General features: G+C 40.8%; 1 protein-coding gene across 1 annotated transcript in view; it reads left to right on the plus strand.

The window, feature by feature from the left end:
- LOC133544544 (microtubule-associated protein 2-like) overlaps positions 1–16632 on the plus strand; it is a 145108-nt gene that overhangs the window by 47393 nt on the left and 81083 nt on the right. The window contains exon 3 of the mRNA XM_061890001.1: positions 8250–8303. The gene's annotated coding sequence lies outside the window, so the exon portion shown is untranslated. The remainder of the gene's footprint in view (positions 1–8249; positions 8304–16632) is intronic.

Raw genomic sequence — 16632 nt, forward strand, 5'->3', positions numbered from 1 at the left:
ACAACTAAGTCAATTTACCAATACCGTATTTATTAAACATTTATTAAGCAGTGGCACAAACATTTGTCATTTCAAAACAGAAAGTGCAAGATTGTCAGAGACATTTTAAAACAAGATATGAGTGCACTTTTGTATATGGTGTCACTAAGATGACATATCAAAACAACACTAAATTGAAGTGCACTTTTTGTACAGAACGCCACTACAATAGTTTAAAACAAATGAAGTGCACTTTTGTGCATGATTTCACACTCAATAACTGTCAAATAAAATAGAGCTGCATAATAGGAAATCAAATCGCTATTTGGTAGGTTACTGCGGACGTTATCTCCTTATGTCGTTCACTTTTTCTTTCATACGGTGTTGAGTTGGAAATGGTTGCCTCGGCATATTGTTGGTGTGGCACCGAATGGAGATGTTGACATGCGGCATAATCACTCTTCATTCTCTAGCAGGTGAGTTTTCAAATGATGCTACATAGTAGCAGTAATGCTACTTTTTGTAGCAACGCTTTTGCCCCACACTTGACAAATTACGGTCGTCTGTTTGACATATTCCCACTTGAAGCCAAACCACCGCCAGACGATGCTGTTTTTCTTGAGAATTAATTCTTCCTTCATTTGTTACCAGATTCGCCCCTTCTTTCTCTCGTATTACCACTCTCACCACAGCTAACGTTACCCATGCTGCTACCTATCTGCTCCGCGAGGGCGTATACGTATGTGACGTATGTAAAAAAAGGGGGAAACTCATGTAGTGTAATGCCAGCAGCTGCGTGAGAACGTATACTCGAATATCACGATATAGTCATTTTCTATATCGCACAGAGACAAACCTTGGATATATTGAGTAATAATAATAATAATAATAATAATAATAATAGAGTTTATTTGTAAAAAAGCACTTTACGTTGACCAAACAACCTCAAAGTGCCACAGTGTAAAAAATAATAATAACAATAGTAAAAAGATAATAAAAATAAATAAAATATAAAACAGCCCAATAGCTAGAAACAGCATGCATGTCTATAAAAAGGCTTTGTTTAAAAGATGAGTTTTTAAGCCTTTTTTGAAAGCATCCACAGTCTGAGGTGCCCTCAGGTGGTCAGGGAGAGTGTTCCACAGACTGGGAGCAGCGGAGCAGAAAGCCCGGTCTCCCATTGTTCGAAGCTTTGTCCGTGGAGGTTGGAGGAGGTTAGCCGGAGCGGAGGTGCCGTGTGGAGGATTTGGGGGTGAGCAGTTCCTTGAGGTAGAGGGGCGCATTTCCATGGCGGCACCGGTGAGTTAGTAGGGAGATTTTGAATTCAATCCTGAATGGAACAGGAAGGCAGTGAAGGGATTTGAGATTTGGTGTGATGTGGTCATGTTTTCGCAGTATATCGATGTATCGCCCAGCCCTGCCTCAAAGGTATTCAACTTCTGTTCCGTGTTGTGCCGTACGTATTATATTTGAAGCTTTGCTTAAACCAGGACTGTTGCTTGAACAGGAGGTGACTTGTAAGAGAGAGGACGTCATGTCAGTTGTCAGCATGTTGCCCAAAGCAGAGGTTCATTGGCCTTGACGGGAGTGTTGTCACCTCCCGGGACTGCTTCTCTCGCTTCTCCTTGAGCACGCCAACCTTCTCAAAAGTTTACTGACCGGTTGCATGACATGAGATTAACTTTTGGCCACATTTTACTTCTGCCGCATTGCTTTGCATGATTAACGTTGCCATTATTTTATATATACAATGCAAGCCTGGATTTAGACTTAACAAGCTTCGAATTCAGTGTGGGGCGATTCCTCCCTCTCAAACAGACAAGTGAAGTGAAGTGAATTATATTTATATAGCGCTTTTTCTCTAGCGCTTTACATAGTGATACCCAATATCTAAGTTACATTCAAACCAGTGTGGGTGGCACTGGAAGCAGGTGGGTAAAGTGTCTTGCCCAAGGACACAACGGCAATGACTAGGTTGGCAGAAGCGGGAATCGAACCTGCAACCCTCAAGTTGCTGGCACGGCCACTCTACCAATCGAGCTAAACAAGCGGCACTCACTTGTTCTATCTAAATTTCGAATCTGCATCATTAACAAAAATAATAATTACATTACTAAGAAATGTTTAGTTGTTTAATCTAAATAACCCCTAAATACTCATATTTCTATATGAAGCACATTTGAAAAAAATACAGAACTTTCCTCCAGAAGGTCTTATCTCTGTCCATGTGATGTCAGATGAAACAAAAATGTATCTGTTTGGTCACAATACCCAGCAATATGTTTGGAGGTGAAAAGGTAAGGCCTGTAATCCCGGGAACACCATGCATACCATCAAGCATGGTGGTGGTAGTTTTATGCTCTGGGCCTGTTTTGCTGCCAATGGAACTGGTGCTTTACAGAGAGTAAATGGGACAATGAAAATGGAGGATTACCTCCAAATTCTTCAGGACCACCTAAAATCATCAGCCCGGAGGTCGGGTCTTGGGCGCAGTTGGGTGTTCCAACAGGACAATGACCCCAAACACACGTCAAAACTGGTAAAGGAATGGCTAAATCAGGCTAGAATTAAGGTTTTAGTATGGCCTTCCCAAAGTCCTGACTTAAACGTGTGGACAATGCTGAAAAAACAAGTCCATGTCAGAAAACCAACAAATTTAGCTGAACTGCACCAATTTCCAAACTTCATGAATGTTTTTTGTGACAAACAAGTATGCGCTCCGATCACTCTATCACAAAAAAATAGACTTGCGAAATGATTGGAAACTCAAGAGTTGTGATATTACGTCCTTCACAAGTTTATGTAAACTGTTGACCATGACTGCATGTGCATAATCAATCTATTTACCACTTTGCAAATACGTTTTTAACAAAATTAGAGCCCTCTAAACATAAAATAACCCCCATATAGTAGGGGTGTAACGGTACACAAAAATTTCGGTTCGGTACGTACCTCGGTTTAGAGGTCACGGTTCGGTTCATTTTCGGTACAGTAAGAAAACAACAAAATATAAATTTTTTGGTTATTTATTTACCAAATTTGCAAACAATGGCTTTATCCTTTTAACATTGGGAACACTATAATCATTCTGCCCACGTTAATCCACATTAAACTGCCTCAAGTTGTTGCTTTGATTAAATAAAATGACAAAACCTTTCTTCTACAAATAAAAAGTGCAACATTAAACAGTTTCCATTAAAACTGTTTGTCAACCCATCACGCTTAATTTATTACAACATTTGGGAAGCCTATAGTTGACTTTTATTATGTAAATGTTATATTTTTATCAACATGTGATAGCAGGGACCCTGCTATTCAAAACTAGGCTGCTACATTACTAAAGATTCATGTAACTATAGCTGAAAAAATAGTACAATTGCAATAGGAGATACTATTCACAAACACACACACACACAGCAATATGAGCTAACGTTACGCTAAAAGCTAGTTAGCCCTCACCTCAAGACTATACTGTGAGCTAGCTTTGCTGCAGTTTAAGTTTCTAGAATGTCAACGGGCTCATAGTGATGTTTGTAATAGTTGTGACTGGGAAGTGTTTAGTAAAATTTGGGTTGAGTGCGCTGCTCCCCTCTTAAACAAATATCTCTGTGCTCGATGCTGAAGCATTGACTACATCGTTCTGAAGTCTGAATACGCACTGCTGATTGGCTGTTACAGCGCTCTGAATACACACTGCTGATTGGCTTTGTATGTAACCAATCAGATGGTTGTGTGGGCGGGACAATGCTTGCTGCTGAGACAGAGCCACAGAGGCAGAAAGCAGAGCAGCTTGTGAAGACTTCTGCTTCCAAACTCGTTCGGTACTGCCACGTGCCGAACCGAAACCCCCGTAGCGAAACTGTTCAATACAAATACACGTACCGTTACACCCCTACCATATAGTCACCTTCATACTTGTTTCACCCAATATATAGTAGCCTTGAGTGTGTTCTACTGCAGATTACAATACTCAATGGTAGCCCGAAGGATCCTCCATGCATCATTGCTATGATCAGCCACTAAAACACGGCTATTACGTGGAAATATTTTATCACATCCTGGGGTAATTCCTCTAAGTTAGAACTGAGTTTCAATATGCTGAAACCACAGGCCAGTGTTGTTCTTCAAAATCAGTCAATTTGACTGAACCCGCTACGACCGTAAACTGTGTTGTTAGCATTGAGTGTCCTGCGTTGTCATTCCATATCGCTCATCCCAATGTATCACCGTTGTCTTGTGGGACTGCGGTATTGATGAAATAAATGAACAGATTTGGTCCTGGTCCGTCTCGCCTCTGGTCCTTTGATATCGCTCACGTCAAAGGTTGACCAATGTGAAGATGTGGTATTGATGAGGCAGGAGTTGATGATTTACAAAAAGTTGGCTTGTCAAAAGGTGCACCAAGTTAGTGGTGTTCACCCTTAAAGGGAAACTGCCCTTTTTTTTTATTTATTTTGCGTATCAATCACAATTATGAGAGACATGGCGATAGATGTTGTTGTTGTTGTTGTTTTTTTAGCATTCTAAAGATTAGATACATGCAATCAAAAGCAATTACACCCTTAAAAAACACCCATGTTGTACACATGATAAAAGTACATATGTAATGTAGCAACAGGCACATTTATAATATTTATTATTTATTTTTTTTGGACTTTTAGACTTCCTTTTTTTAATTGTCATTCAAATATGAACTTTACAGCACAGATAAGAACGCAATTTCATTACATAAACTCATGGTAGTGCAGGATAAAAAACAATAAGGTGCATGTATAATAAAATAAATATACCGATATTTAAATAGTATATATATATATTGCACTTTTTCACATGCGTCCATGTTTATGGATATATATTATATTTTCTTTTTTATTCCAGCGAGTTAATCCATTTTGGGGGGAGTTCAGGAGATAATTTAATTATGATGCGTTCAAGAGTCTTACGGCCTGAGGGAAGAAGCTGTTACAGAACCTGGAATTCCTGCTTCGGAGGCTGCGGAACCTCTTTCTAGAGTCCAGCAGTAAAAACAGTGCTTGGTGGGGGTGGGAGGAGTCTTTGCAGATTTTCTGAGCCCTGGTCAGGCAGCGGCTTTTTGCGATCTCCTGGATAGGAGGAAGAGGACTCCTGATGATCTTTTCTGCCCTCCTCACCACTCTCTGGAGAGACTTCCAGTCTGAGGCATTGCAGGCTCCAGTCCAGACAGAGATGCTGTTGGTCAGCAGGCGCTCTATAGTGCCTCTGTAGAGTGTGGTGAGAATGGAGGGAGGGAGCTGTGCTCTTTTCATCCGTCGCAAAAAGTGCATGCGCTGCTGAGCTCTTTTTACAAGAGCTCCGGTGTGTAGGTACCAGGTTATATTGTCAGTTATTTGCACCCCCGAGAATTTGGTGTTGTTTACCAGCTCCACCGCTGTGTCGTTGATGTAGAGTGGAGCGTGGCTGGACTGGTGCTTCCTGAAGTCAACGATGATCTCCTTGGTCTTGTTGACATTCAGGACCAGGTTGTTGGTTCTGCACCAGTCAACCAGATGTTTCACCTCCTCCCTGCAGTCCATGTCATTGTTGTCGCGGATGAGGCCCACCACTGTCGTGTCGTCCGCATACTTCACTATGTGGTTAGTAGTCAACCTGGCGCAGCAGTCATGAGTCACTAACGTGAACAGCAGCGGACTCAGGATGCAGCCCTGGGGGGAGCCGGTGCTCAGGGAGATGGCACGGTCTGTCATTTCAAGCACACACGGCACATTAATTTAAAAAAATGCATCACATTTTCTTCTTTTTTCTTCACTTATTACTCACTGCAGACTTTATGAGAACAAACAAGCAATACACCATCACGTACCGTACTAGGTCTGCTGTCATTAGGATGCTGTCTGCTGGGATGTTCATATATTCCCATTTTGGTAAAGAATGACTCATAAAGCTCACAAAGAAAGGGGGTGAGGGGCAGGGGTACCTAAGCGTCCTTTTTGTGTCCTTGCCAGTTTTGGCTCCTAAATGGTTGTCAAACTGTACCAACTTGTCGGAATACCTACTCAGACGTCTAATGTCCAGGTGAGATGCATGATTTAGGATCTACAATAAACTTACAGGGAGCAAGGAAGCACGAAAGCAGGACACAACTCGATGATGTAAACATAGTGTTCTGTTCTACATGGTAGTGTGCTAGGGGGGCAGTACATCTAAGAAGGACAGCTCCAGACTTGAGAAACTGATCAGGCGGGCCGGTTCTACAATCGGAATGAAACGGGACACACTGGTGACGGTGGCAGAGAAGAGGACTGTGGACAAACTAGTGAGCATCCTGGATGATGCCAGTCACCCTCTGCCTAGCGTTATCAGTAGCCAGAGGAGCCTGTTCAGTGCTAGACTGCTTCATCCCAAGTGCAGGACTAATAGACTCAAAAACTCCTTTGTCCCACACGCCATTAGACTGTACAACTCCTCACTGGGGCGGGGGACCGGGGGTACAAGGATGACAGGGGATGCAAAACAATAACAGTGCAATACGTTTTCATAACATGGTCACTCCTGCCTACTTTCTCTTGTTATATTCTTATTTTACTGTTATATTTTCATTCCCATTTTTGCTTTTTATTTTTTATTCTTATTGTAATATTTCTTTATTTTGTTTCCATTTAAAACCCCATTATTTAATTTTTACTTTTAAATTGATCTCAACTCTGTACACTGCTGCTGGAATTTAAATGTTCCTGAAAGAACTCTCCTGAAGGAATCAATAAAGTACTATCTATCTATCTATCTATCTATCTATCTATCTAGAAACATACGGAAGTGATCACAAATAGCGCTTATAATAAAAAAATATTGCTAATACTTGGTTAATATTCAAGTTTTGAAATATAAATGGAGTATTGTTGGCACTTTTACAATGTTTTTTTTATTGGATTTTAAGGACGAAATAGAGGAACTCCCATTGGCTCTGCTGTATTTACTTTTATTTACAAGTTAAAATGCCTAAAAAAAATAAAAACATATATATATGTTATGTCTTTAATAATGATTGTGAACGATAGGGAAACTTCCAAAAAAAGTGCTGTTCCCCTTTAACCCAGAAGTCCTGCGTGGTAAATACAGTACTTTTTTATTATTACATGCTAGTGGCTGATTTAAAGTGACTGGAATAAGTTTATTTCGGTCATATAATCAACCATCAACCATTTTGTGTGACCAGTTTTAAGAGTACGGATTAGACATTTTAACCATCATACTCATTTACACACAAAAAGAAAAAGAATGACCGAAAAAGGAAAAGGTTGTTGCAAAAGTTGTCCTATTTAACCAAATAAACCTTGACCTTGTTGACTAGAATGCTAAAAAAATGTCCTTAGTAGCCAAAAAGTCAGAAATAAATAAATTGGTGTTGATATTACTATGGTCAAATATCTGAACAGGTGACACATCAAAGAAGTGTTCCCAAAACTTTAATTAATCCAATCCAATCAAATCCACTTTATTTATATAGCACATTTATATAACAACAAACATGTTTCCAAAGTGCTGCACAAGATATTAAAAACAAGATTGAAATACTATCCTTAGCTCCACCTGTGACTGAATATAAAACAAAATAAATATAATACCAATATAAAACCAAATACATGCACCTGGGGATAGGTTGATTGGCAACACTAAATTGGCCCTAGTGTGTGATTGTTGTCTGTCCATCTGTGTTGGCCCTGCGATGAGGTGGCGACTTGTCCAGGGTGTACGCTGCCTTCCGCCCGATTGTAGCTGAAATAGGTACCAGCACCCCCTGCGACCCCAAAGGGAATAAGCGGTAGGAAATAGATGGATGGATGGATAAAACAATATAAAAATAAATGTAATTAAAACGGATAAAACCAATTAAAACAATGAATAAAAATGGAAATTTAAAAACTCAGGACCACACAACTCACGTAGTGTTAAAAGCCAGGGAATAAAAGTTGGTCTAAAACACTCAGCAGTTCCCACATGGAGTACCCAGACCCTGAATTCGGACATGCCTACAGCAGTCACTTGTAAATGTTCCATGCATTTCTCTTATCAATCAATAAACAGACTCGTAACGCAGTGAATAACATCTGCTTCTGGAAATTCTTGAACAGCAGAATTCCTCTCTGACCTTCGCCCCCTTTTCAAAGATGAATTATTGTGGCAGACACACTTTTTTTTTTTTTTTTTGACATATTGTAGCTCCCAGCTATTTTGTTTTAGGAATGCTCTTTTTCTGTCTACTTCGTTTTGATTTGATCTTTTTCTCTCTGCAGAAAAGCCCTACTCCTCACGGACAAGAAGAGGACATACCTGCCCTGTCATAACAGGTAAGATGCTTGTTGGGATGTGAACACAACTTCAGTCAACCCTTTCCTTTACGCTTCTTTGTTTCTGTTGTATCAGCTTCTCTTTGTTTGCACTGATAAGTATTTTGCTGACACATTGAAGCTGCAGCGGGTTAACTAAAGGGGAACATTATCACAATTTCAAAAGGGTTAAAAACAATAAAAATCAGTTCCCAGTGGCTTGTTTTATTTTTCGAAGTATTTTTTTAAATTTTACACCTCCCGGAATATCCCTAAAAAAAGCTTTAAAGTTCTTGATTTTCGCTATTTGCGATGCGACTGTCCATTTCCCTGTGACGTCATACAGGGCTGCCAATACAAACAACATGGCGGTTACCACAGCAAGATATAGCGACATTAGCTCGGATTCAGACTCGGATTTCAGCGGCTTAAGCGATTCAACAGATTACGCATGTATTGAAACAGATGGTCGGAGTATGCAGGCAGATAGCGAAAACGAAATTGAAGAAGAAATTTAAGCTATTGAGCGAATAGCTATTGACGCTATTCGGCCATAGCATGGGTATAACTAATGAAGTGGCCCATTGCATGTCTGCCTTATTAGCATCGCCGGTAAAATGTGCGGACCAAACGATCAGGACTTTCGCATCTTGTGACACTGGAGCAACTCAATCCGTCGATTGGTAAGTGTTTATTTCGCATTAAATGTGTGTATCTAGTTTCAAATGTACATACAGCTAGCGTAAATAGCATGTTAGTATCGATTAGCGTAGCATGTTAGCATCGATTAGCTGGCAGTCATGCCGTGACCAAATATGTCTGATTAGCACATAAGTCAACATCAACAAAACTCACCTTTGTGATTTCGTTGACTTAATCGTTGCAAATGCATCTGCAGGTTATCCATACATCTCTGTGCCATGTCTGTCTTAGCATCGCCGGTAAAATGTGCAGACACTCTGGCAAATTCAATGGGGGTCTGGCGGCAGATTTCTTGCCAGTGGTGCAACTTGAATCCCTCCCTGTTAGTGTTGTTACACCCTCCGACAACACACCGACGAGGCATGTCTCCAAGGTTCCAAAAAATAGTCGAAAAAACGGAAAATAACAGAGCTGACACCCGGTGTTTGTAATGTGAAAATTAAAATGGCGGGTGTATTACCTCGATGACGTCACATTCTGACGTCATCGCTAAAAGACCGATAAACAGAAAGGCATTTAATTTGCCAAAATTCACCCATTTAGAGTTCGGAAATCGGTTAAAAAAAATTCATGGTCTTTTTTTCTGCAACATCAAAGTATATTTTGACGCTTGCATAGGTTTGGTGATAATGTTCCCCTTTAAGCATGTTCACCTAGACCAGGGGTCGGCAACCCAAAATGTTGAAATAGCCATATTGGACCAAAAATACAAAAAAAAGAAATCTGTCTGAAGCCGCAAAAAATGAAAAGCCTCATATAAGTGTTATAATGGAGGCAACACGTGACGTAAGTGTCTATATTAGCTATGTTAGCCTACTATCAAAACGACTGTGTTGCAGGCTGACACAAATCTTCGTTGACAGAACTGTTGAAATATAATATTTATCCTACCCATTTTTACAAAAACATTAGTAAAACAGAGGCTTCTTAGAGGATGATATAATGTTTAGATATTACTGGCTTAGAATGGCCAAAGGTCCAAGTTAAAGAAAATGGTGGGCTGTCTTCTTTGAATGGATTTATGACAATATATGCAAGCTGGATAATGTTTGCTGTGGTCTGGAACAACATGGCACACAAGCAACTATCAGAAATGCAGCCAATATTACATACAGATAATATGTCACGAGTAATGCAGATATAAATGAAATAGACAGAGGACATAGGAAATGAAATGAGCTCAAATATAGTTGCAAGTGAGGCATAATGATGCAATATGTACATAAAGCCATCCTAATGTTAGCATTGATTCGCTTGAAGTCATGCACTCCACACAAGTCAATAACATCAACAAAGCTCACATTTGTACATTCACACACAGCATGAATAGTTTGGTGGACAAAATGAGACAAAGAGTGGCATAAAACAAGGAAATTGTACATGTAAACAAACTCCAAAATTAGTTTGGACGAAACGGCACTCGCCAAATACTCTCATCAGAAAAGCATGTTTATTATAAACAGTGAGATTGTCCTCCTAGAGAAACCCTATTAAAACAAAAATATTTTTTTCCCCATCTTTTTCTATTTTCATACATTTTTGAAAAGCTCCAGGGAGCCACTAAGGAGGCACTAAAGAGCCGCAAGTGGCTCTAGAGCCCCAGGTTGCAGACCCCTGACCTAGACGGGCAAATGTTTTGGGAGACATTTCAACTCTAAATTGTATGCTGTAACCATTCGTGACAGGCTAGACCTTTAACGCAAAAGGTTATCAATGAAACTTTCAGGAAATGTCAGAAATGGGATACAAAACAAGTGATTTGATTTTGGAGATGATACGAATCATTGGAGTTAGGGCGTGGAGGGGTTCTGCTTTGATGGCCGCAGGATGTGGTCCTGATGGCTTCATCTGGCCAGGATCTTCAGCTCTCCCTAGATCGGTTTGCAGCCGAGTGTGAAGTGAGAATCAGCACCTCCAACTCCGAGTCCATGGTTCTCCCCCTGAAAAAAGGTGGAGTGCCATCTCCAGGTTGGAGAGGAGACCCTGCCCCAAGTGGAGGAGTTCAAGTACCTAGGAGTCTTGTTAAGAGTGAGGGAAGAGTGGATCGTGAGATTGACAGACGGATTTACGGTGCGGCGTCTTCAGAAGCTGTATCAATCCGTTGTGGTGAAGAAGGAGCTGAGCCGGAAGGCAAAGCTCTCAAATTACCGGTCGATCTACGTTCCCATCCTCACCTATGGTCATGAGCTTTGGGTCATGACCGAAAGGATAAGATCACGGGTACAAGCGACCGAAATGATCTTCCTCCACTTGGTGGCGGGGCTCTCCCTTAGAGATAGGGTGAGAAGCTCTGTCATCCGGGGGGAGCTCAAAGTAAAACCGCTGCTCCTCCACATCGAGAGGAGCCAGATGAGGTGGTTCCGGTATGTGGTCAGGATGCCACCCGAACGCCTCCCTAGGGAGGTTTTTAGGGCACGTCCGACCGATAGGAGGCCACGGGGAAGACCCAGAAGTTCCCGGCTGGCCTGGGAATGCCTCGGGATCCCCCGGGAAGAGCTGGACGAAGTGGCTGGGGAGAGGGAAGTCTGGGCTTTCCTGCTTAGGCTGCTGCCCCCGAGACCCGACCTCGGATTAGCGGAATAAGATGGATGGATGTATGGACGAATCATCGTCTGAATTCAGGATTTGTGGATAAGATTCTTCGCTATTTGTTGATAAAGCCTGGCATAGGTCTGCACTCTGAGTGCTTTCCTAGTTTAGTATGCAGCCGTCTGTAAAAAAATAAATAAAAGTGCTTTCCATGCCTTACATTGACAAAAACTCTCACAGGAAATTATCTTGAAGTAACCTAAAAAGAGACGATCTAATTAGGAGTGACAGACAGGCGAGGCGGTAGGAACGATCTAGTGCAGGGTTCTTTAAAGGGGAACTGCACTTTTTTTTGGAACTTTGCCTATGGTTCACAATCATTAAGAAAAACATGTTGACAATTTTTTTTTCCTTTTAATGCATTCTGAATAATAAATAAATTCTATCAAAAGTATGCTTACAATGGAGTCTATGGGAGCTGTTCAATTCTACCTCTAGAGCCCCTAAAAAAAACACCTAAACACCTCAATTAGGGTTTTATATACAGTCATGGTCAAAAGTTTACATACACTTGTAAAGAACCCATTTTCAATAAATTATGGGTTTACTGAAAATGTGACCAAATCTGCTGGGTCAAAAGTATACATACAGCAATGTTCATGTTTGGTTACATGTCCCTTGGCAAGTTTCACTGCAATAAGGCGCTTTTGGTAGCCATCCTCAAGCTTCTGGCAAGCTTCTGATTGAATTTTTGACCACTACTCATGACAAAATTGGTGCAGTTCAGCTAAATGTGTTTTTTTTTTCTGACATGGACTTTTTTCTTCAGCATTGTCCGCGTTTAAGTCAGGACTTTAGGAAGGCCATACTTAAACCTTAATTCTAGCCTGATTTAGCCATTTCTTTACCACTATTGATGTGTGTTTGGGGTCATTGTCCTGTTGGAACACCCAAATGCGCCAAAGACCCAACCTTCGGGTTGATGATTTGAGGTTGTCCTAAAGAATTTGGAGGTATTCCTCCTTTTTTCTTTGTCCCATTTACTCTCTATAAAGCACTAGATCCATTGGCAGCAAAACATGCCCAGAGCATCATACTACCACCACCATGCTTGACAGTAGGATTGATGTCACTGGGATTAGAGGCCTCACCTCCTCCAAACATATGGCTGGGTATTGTGGCCAAACAGCTAAATTTTTGTTTCATTTGACATCACGTGGACAAAGATAAAACCTTGGAGAGATCTGCGGTCAGATGATTTTAAGAATACGTGCGCATTGATTTAAAAAATGCATCACAACATTAGCTTTTTTTTTCTCTATCACTGATTTCTGCTCACTGCAGACTTTATGAGAGCCAACGAACATAATAAACAGCACTTACTGTACAAGGTCTGCTGTCATTAGGGTGCCGACTGCTTGGATGTTCGTGTTGTTCTTGCCATTTTCGGGTCTTAAATGGTTGTCAAGTGTCCCAACTCGTCAGATTATATTCTCAGCCATCTAGTTTTCAGGTGGGAGGCATTATTTATGATCTACAATAAACTTACAGGCAGCAGGGAAGCAAGAAATCAGCAGACCACTCGATGATTTAAACATAGGGACATGCAGAAGGGATCACGTCGCCGCTATAAATAGATTGTCTGCTTTAGCGCTTATAATAACGATATCACTATCCATCCATCCATCCATTTTCTAAAGCTTATTCCCTTTTGGGGTCGCGGGGGGCGCTGGCGCCTATCTCAGCTACAATCGGGCATAAGGCGGGGTACACCCTGGACAAGTCGCCACCTCATCGCAGGGCCAACACAGATAGACAGACAACATTCACACTCACATTCACACACTAGGGCCAATTTAGTGTTGCCAATCAACCTATCCCCAGGTGCATGTCTTTGGAAGTGGGAGGAAGCCGGAGTACCCGGAGGGAACCCACGCATTCACGGGGAGAACATGCAAACTCCACACAGAAAGATCCCGAGCCTGGATTTGAACCCAGGACTGCAGGAACTTCGTATTGTGAGGCAGACGCACTAACCCCTCGGCCTAATATTTGGTAAATGTTCAAGTCACGGAATGGCAATGAAGTATTGTTGGCGCTTTTTGAATGGTTATAGATCGGATTTTGTGGGCGGAATAGTGGAGCTCCCAGTGGCTCTTCTGTAAGCTGAAATTTATTTACAATTATTTGATATTCAGAATGCATAAAAAAAGACATGTTTTTCAAAATGATTTTGAACGATAGTCAAAGTTCCCCAAAAAGTGCAGTTCCTCTTTAACATTTTCTCGACCAAGGACCCCCAAAATGATAGAGGGATGGAGCGGGGACCCCCTACTAATATATCCAGTTTTAAATTGTGTTTTAAATAAACTATTTCTAAAGGTACCTTACCTTGTTATTGAACAATATTAAATCATTTCAAATAATACAGTATAACGCTGCTAATAGCTAGCTGGCAACTAGTCCGCTACTCGCTACCTGGCAACTGGCGCTCTAATCGCTAGCTGACAACTAGTGCCCAAATGGTTAGCAGCAGTGATTATTGGAGGCCAGTTAGAGAGCTAATTGCTAGCTCTACAAAGAAAACGTCACTTAAACTCGGGCTTGTCTGTGTGCGATATAGAAAATGACTATATCGTGATATTCGAGTATACGTTCTCACGCAGTTGCTTTAGTTGCTGGCATTACACTACAGGCTCACTCTTTCTTGTCTCTCCTCACAGACAGCAAGCGCCCCTTCTTACATACGTCACATACGTATACGCCCTTACGGAGCAGAGAGGTAGCAGCATGGGTAACATTAGCTGTGGTGCTAGTGGTAATACAAGAGAAAGAAGGGGCGAATCTGGTAACAAATGAAGGAAGAATTAATTCCCAAGAAGGTCCATCATCTGGCGGTGGTTTGGCTTCAAGTGGGAATATGTCTAATAGACAACCGTAATTTATCAAATGCGGGGCAAAAGTGTTGTTACGAAAGGTAGCATTGCTGCTAATATGTAGCATCATTTGAAAAGTCACCTGCTAGACAATGAAGAGTGCATACTCCGCATGTCAACATCTCCATTCAGTGCCCCATCGACAAAATGCCGAGGCAACCATTTCCACATAAACACCGTATGAAAAAAATTGTCAAAAAGATATGGAGATAACGTCCGCAGTAACCTACCATGCAGCGATTTGATTTCCTGTTATACAGCTCATTTTTATTTGACAGTTATTGAAATATCTTGTGTGACATCATGCACAAAAGTGCACTTTATTTGTTTTAAACTATTTTAGTGGCGTTCTGTACAAAAACTGCACTTTAAATTAGTGTTGTTTTGATATGTCATCTTAGTGACATCATGCACAAAAGTGCACTAATAGGTTGTTTTAAAATGTCTCTGACAATCTTGCACTTTCTGTTTTGAAATGACATGAATGTTTGTGTCACTGCTTAATAACTGTTTAATAACTACAGTTTGGGTCAATTGACTTAGTTGTGATTTCCCTCTCTGCATGAAAGTTTAAAATGAGCATATATTCATGTAGTATGAAGAAGAATGTTTTAATGTAGACACATAGAATCATCGTACTGCTGTGATTATATGCATCAAGTGTTCATTGAAGGCTAAGGCACAATATCGAGCTGTGTATCGTGATATGGCCTAAAAATATTCAGATATAAAAACGAAATGCAAATACAAAAGTACTTATTTGACCACTTATATATTTTTTTACATTTAAGCAGAGCTTCCTTTGCAGTCTCAGTACAATCGCCACTGGTTGGATAAATATTGATAGTTATTCCAAGACGTTTAAATTTCTGGATGAATTTGCAGGGTTAATGTACATTTTTTTTAAAGTGTAATTAACCAAGCATTTTAAGGCCCTCTGCAGTATCTCTGCAGATCCCCACCCGCCTTCCTATTCATCCCGTCCAGGTGGCCCTCATTGCTATGCTATGTGCTGGTAGCTCAAACATGGGAAGAAAGCATCCATCCATCCATCAACTTTCTACCGCTTGTCCCTTTCGGAGTCGCGAGAGTCTAGAACAGGGGTAGGGAACCTGTGGCTCTTTTGATAACTGCATCTGGCTCTCAGGTAAATCTTAGTTGACATTGTTTAACTCGATAAGAAATGAATATATCCGCTGGTAATCTGTCAGATTCAAACACTGATGACCTCTATTAAACAGACGAGAAGCAAGGAATCATGCAGATACAGAGTTCAATTTGGCTCAATGGGGAGACACGTGTTTTGGGCTGTATCCATGTTACAGATCCAAACTACGTTCTAAAAGTCCAGCCCGCATGTTTCCTCTATTTATTTGGGAGGTCCCTTTTTACATCACTGAAGCTGTCGCTGAAGGAAGGGGGTAATCTCGACAACTCCAGTTAGACACAATATATGATTATACAAAAATGCAAATGTGTTGACGCTGGTGATATCACCTTGTCTCTGCTCTGTCTGCGGCAGCAGGCCATTCCTGGACACAGCCACTGATACCAGACAGGCTTGCAATCTTTTGGATTGCCAGCTTTGCACAGAAAGAAAAATACCAATTCAGCACAATTGACAATAATTATGGCCCTTAAGCATAAACGTTGTGTGATAATATATACATATTTATTCTAACATAATCACAGTGTTAAAAATAACATTCAAACTGTAAAACATTCTCATGCATTTTAATCCATCCAACGGATTTCTACCGCACCTGTTCAAGAAGTCGCATTAATGGTAAGAAGTGTTTTATTTATTATTGGTTAGCTTCAGAATAAACATCTTATCAAAAAGAATGAGAGACTTATCATACTTTAAAAATGTTGGTCTAAAAAGTATTATATGGCTCTCACGGAAATACATTTTAAAATATTTGGCTTTCATGGCTCTCCCAGCCAAAAAGGTTCCTGACCCCTGGTCTAGAACCTATTCAACGCTGTGAATACAAAACAAAGCACAACATGAATCATTAGGGTTTGGAATGAAGTACAACACAGATTTTAAGCCAGTGACCTGACCTCAGAGAAGTTCTTCTGAATAAACAATCTAAGTCTTGTGGAAACTCTACCCAGAATTGCGGACGCTGACGCCGCAAAGGAGAGACAAAACTCCATAGTCTTCCTTTTTCCACTTT

Source organism: Nerophis ophidion, linkage group LG27, assembly GCF_033978795.1.
Source record: "Nerophis ophidion isolate RoL-2023_Sa linkage group LG27, RoL_Noph_v1.0, whole genome shotgun sequence".
NCBI lineage: Eukaryota > Metazoa > Chordata > Actinopteri > Syngnathiformes > Syngnathidae > Nerophis > Nerophis ophidion.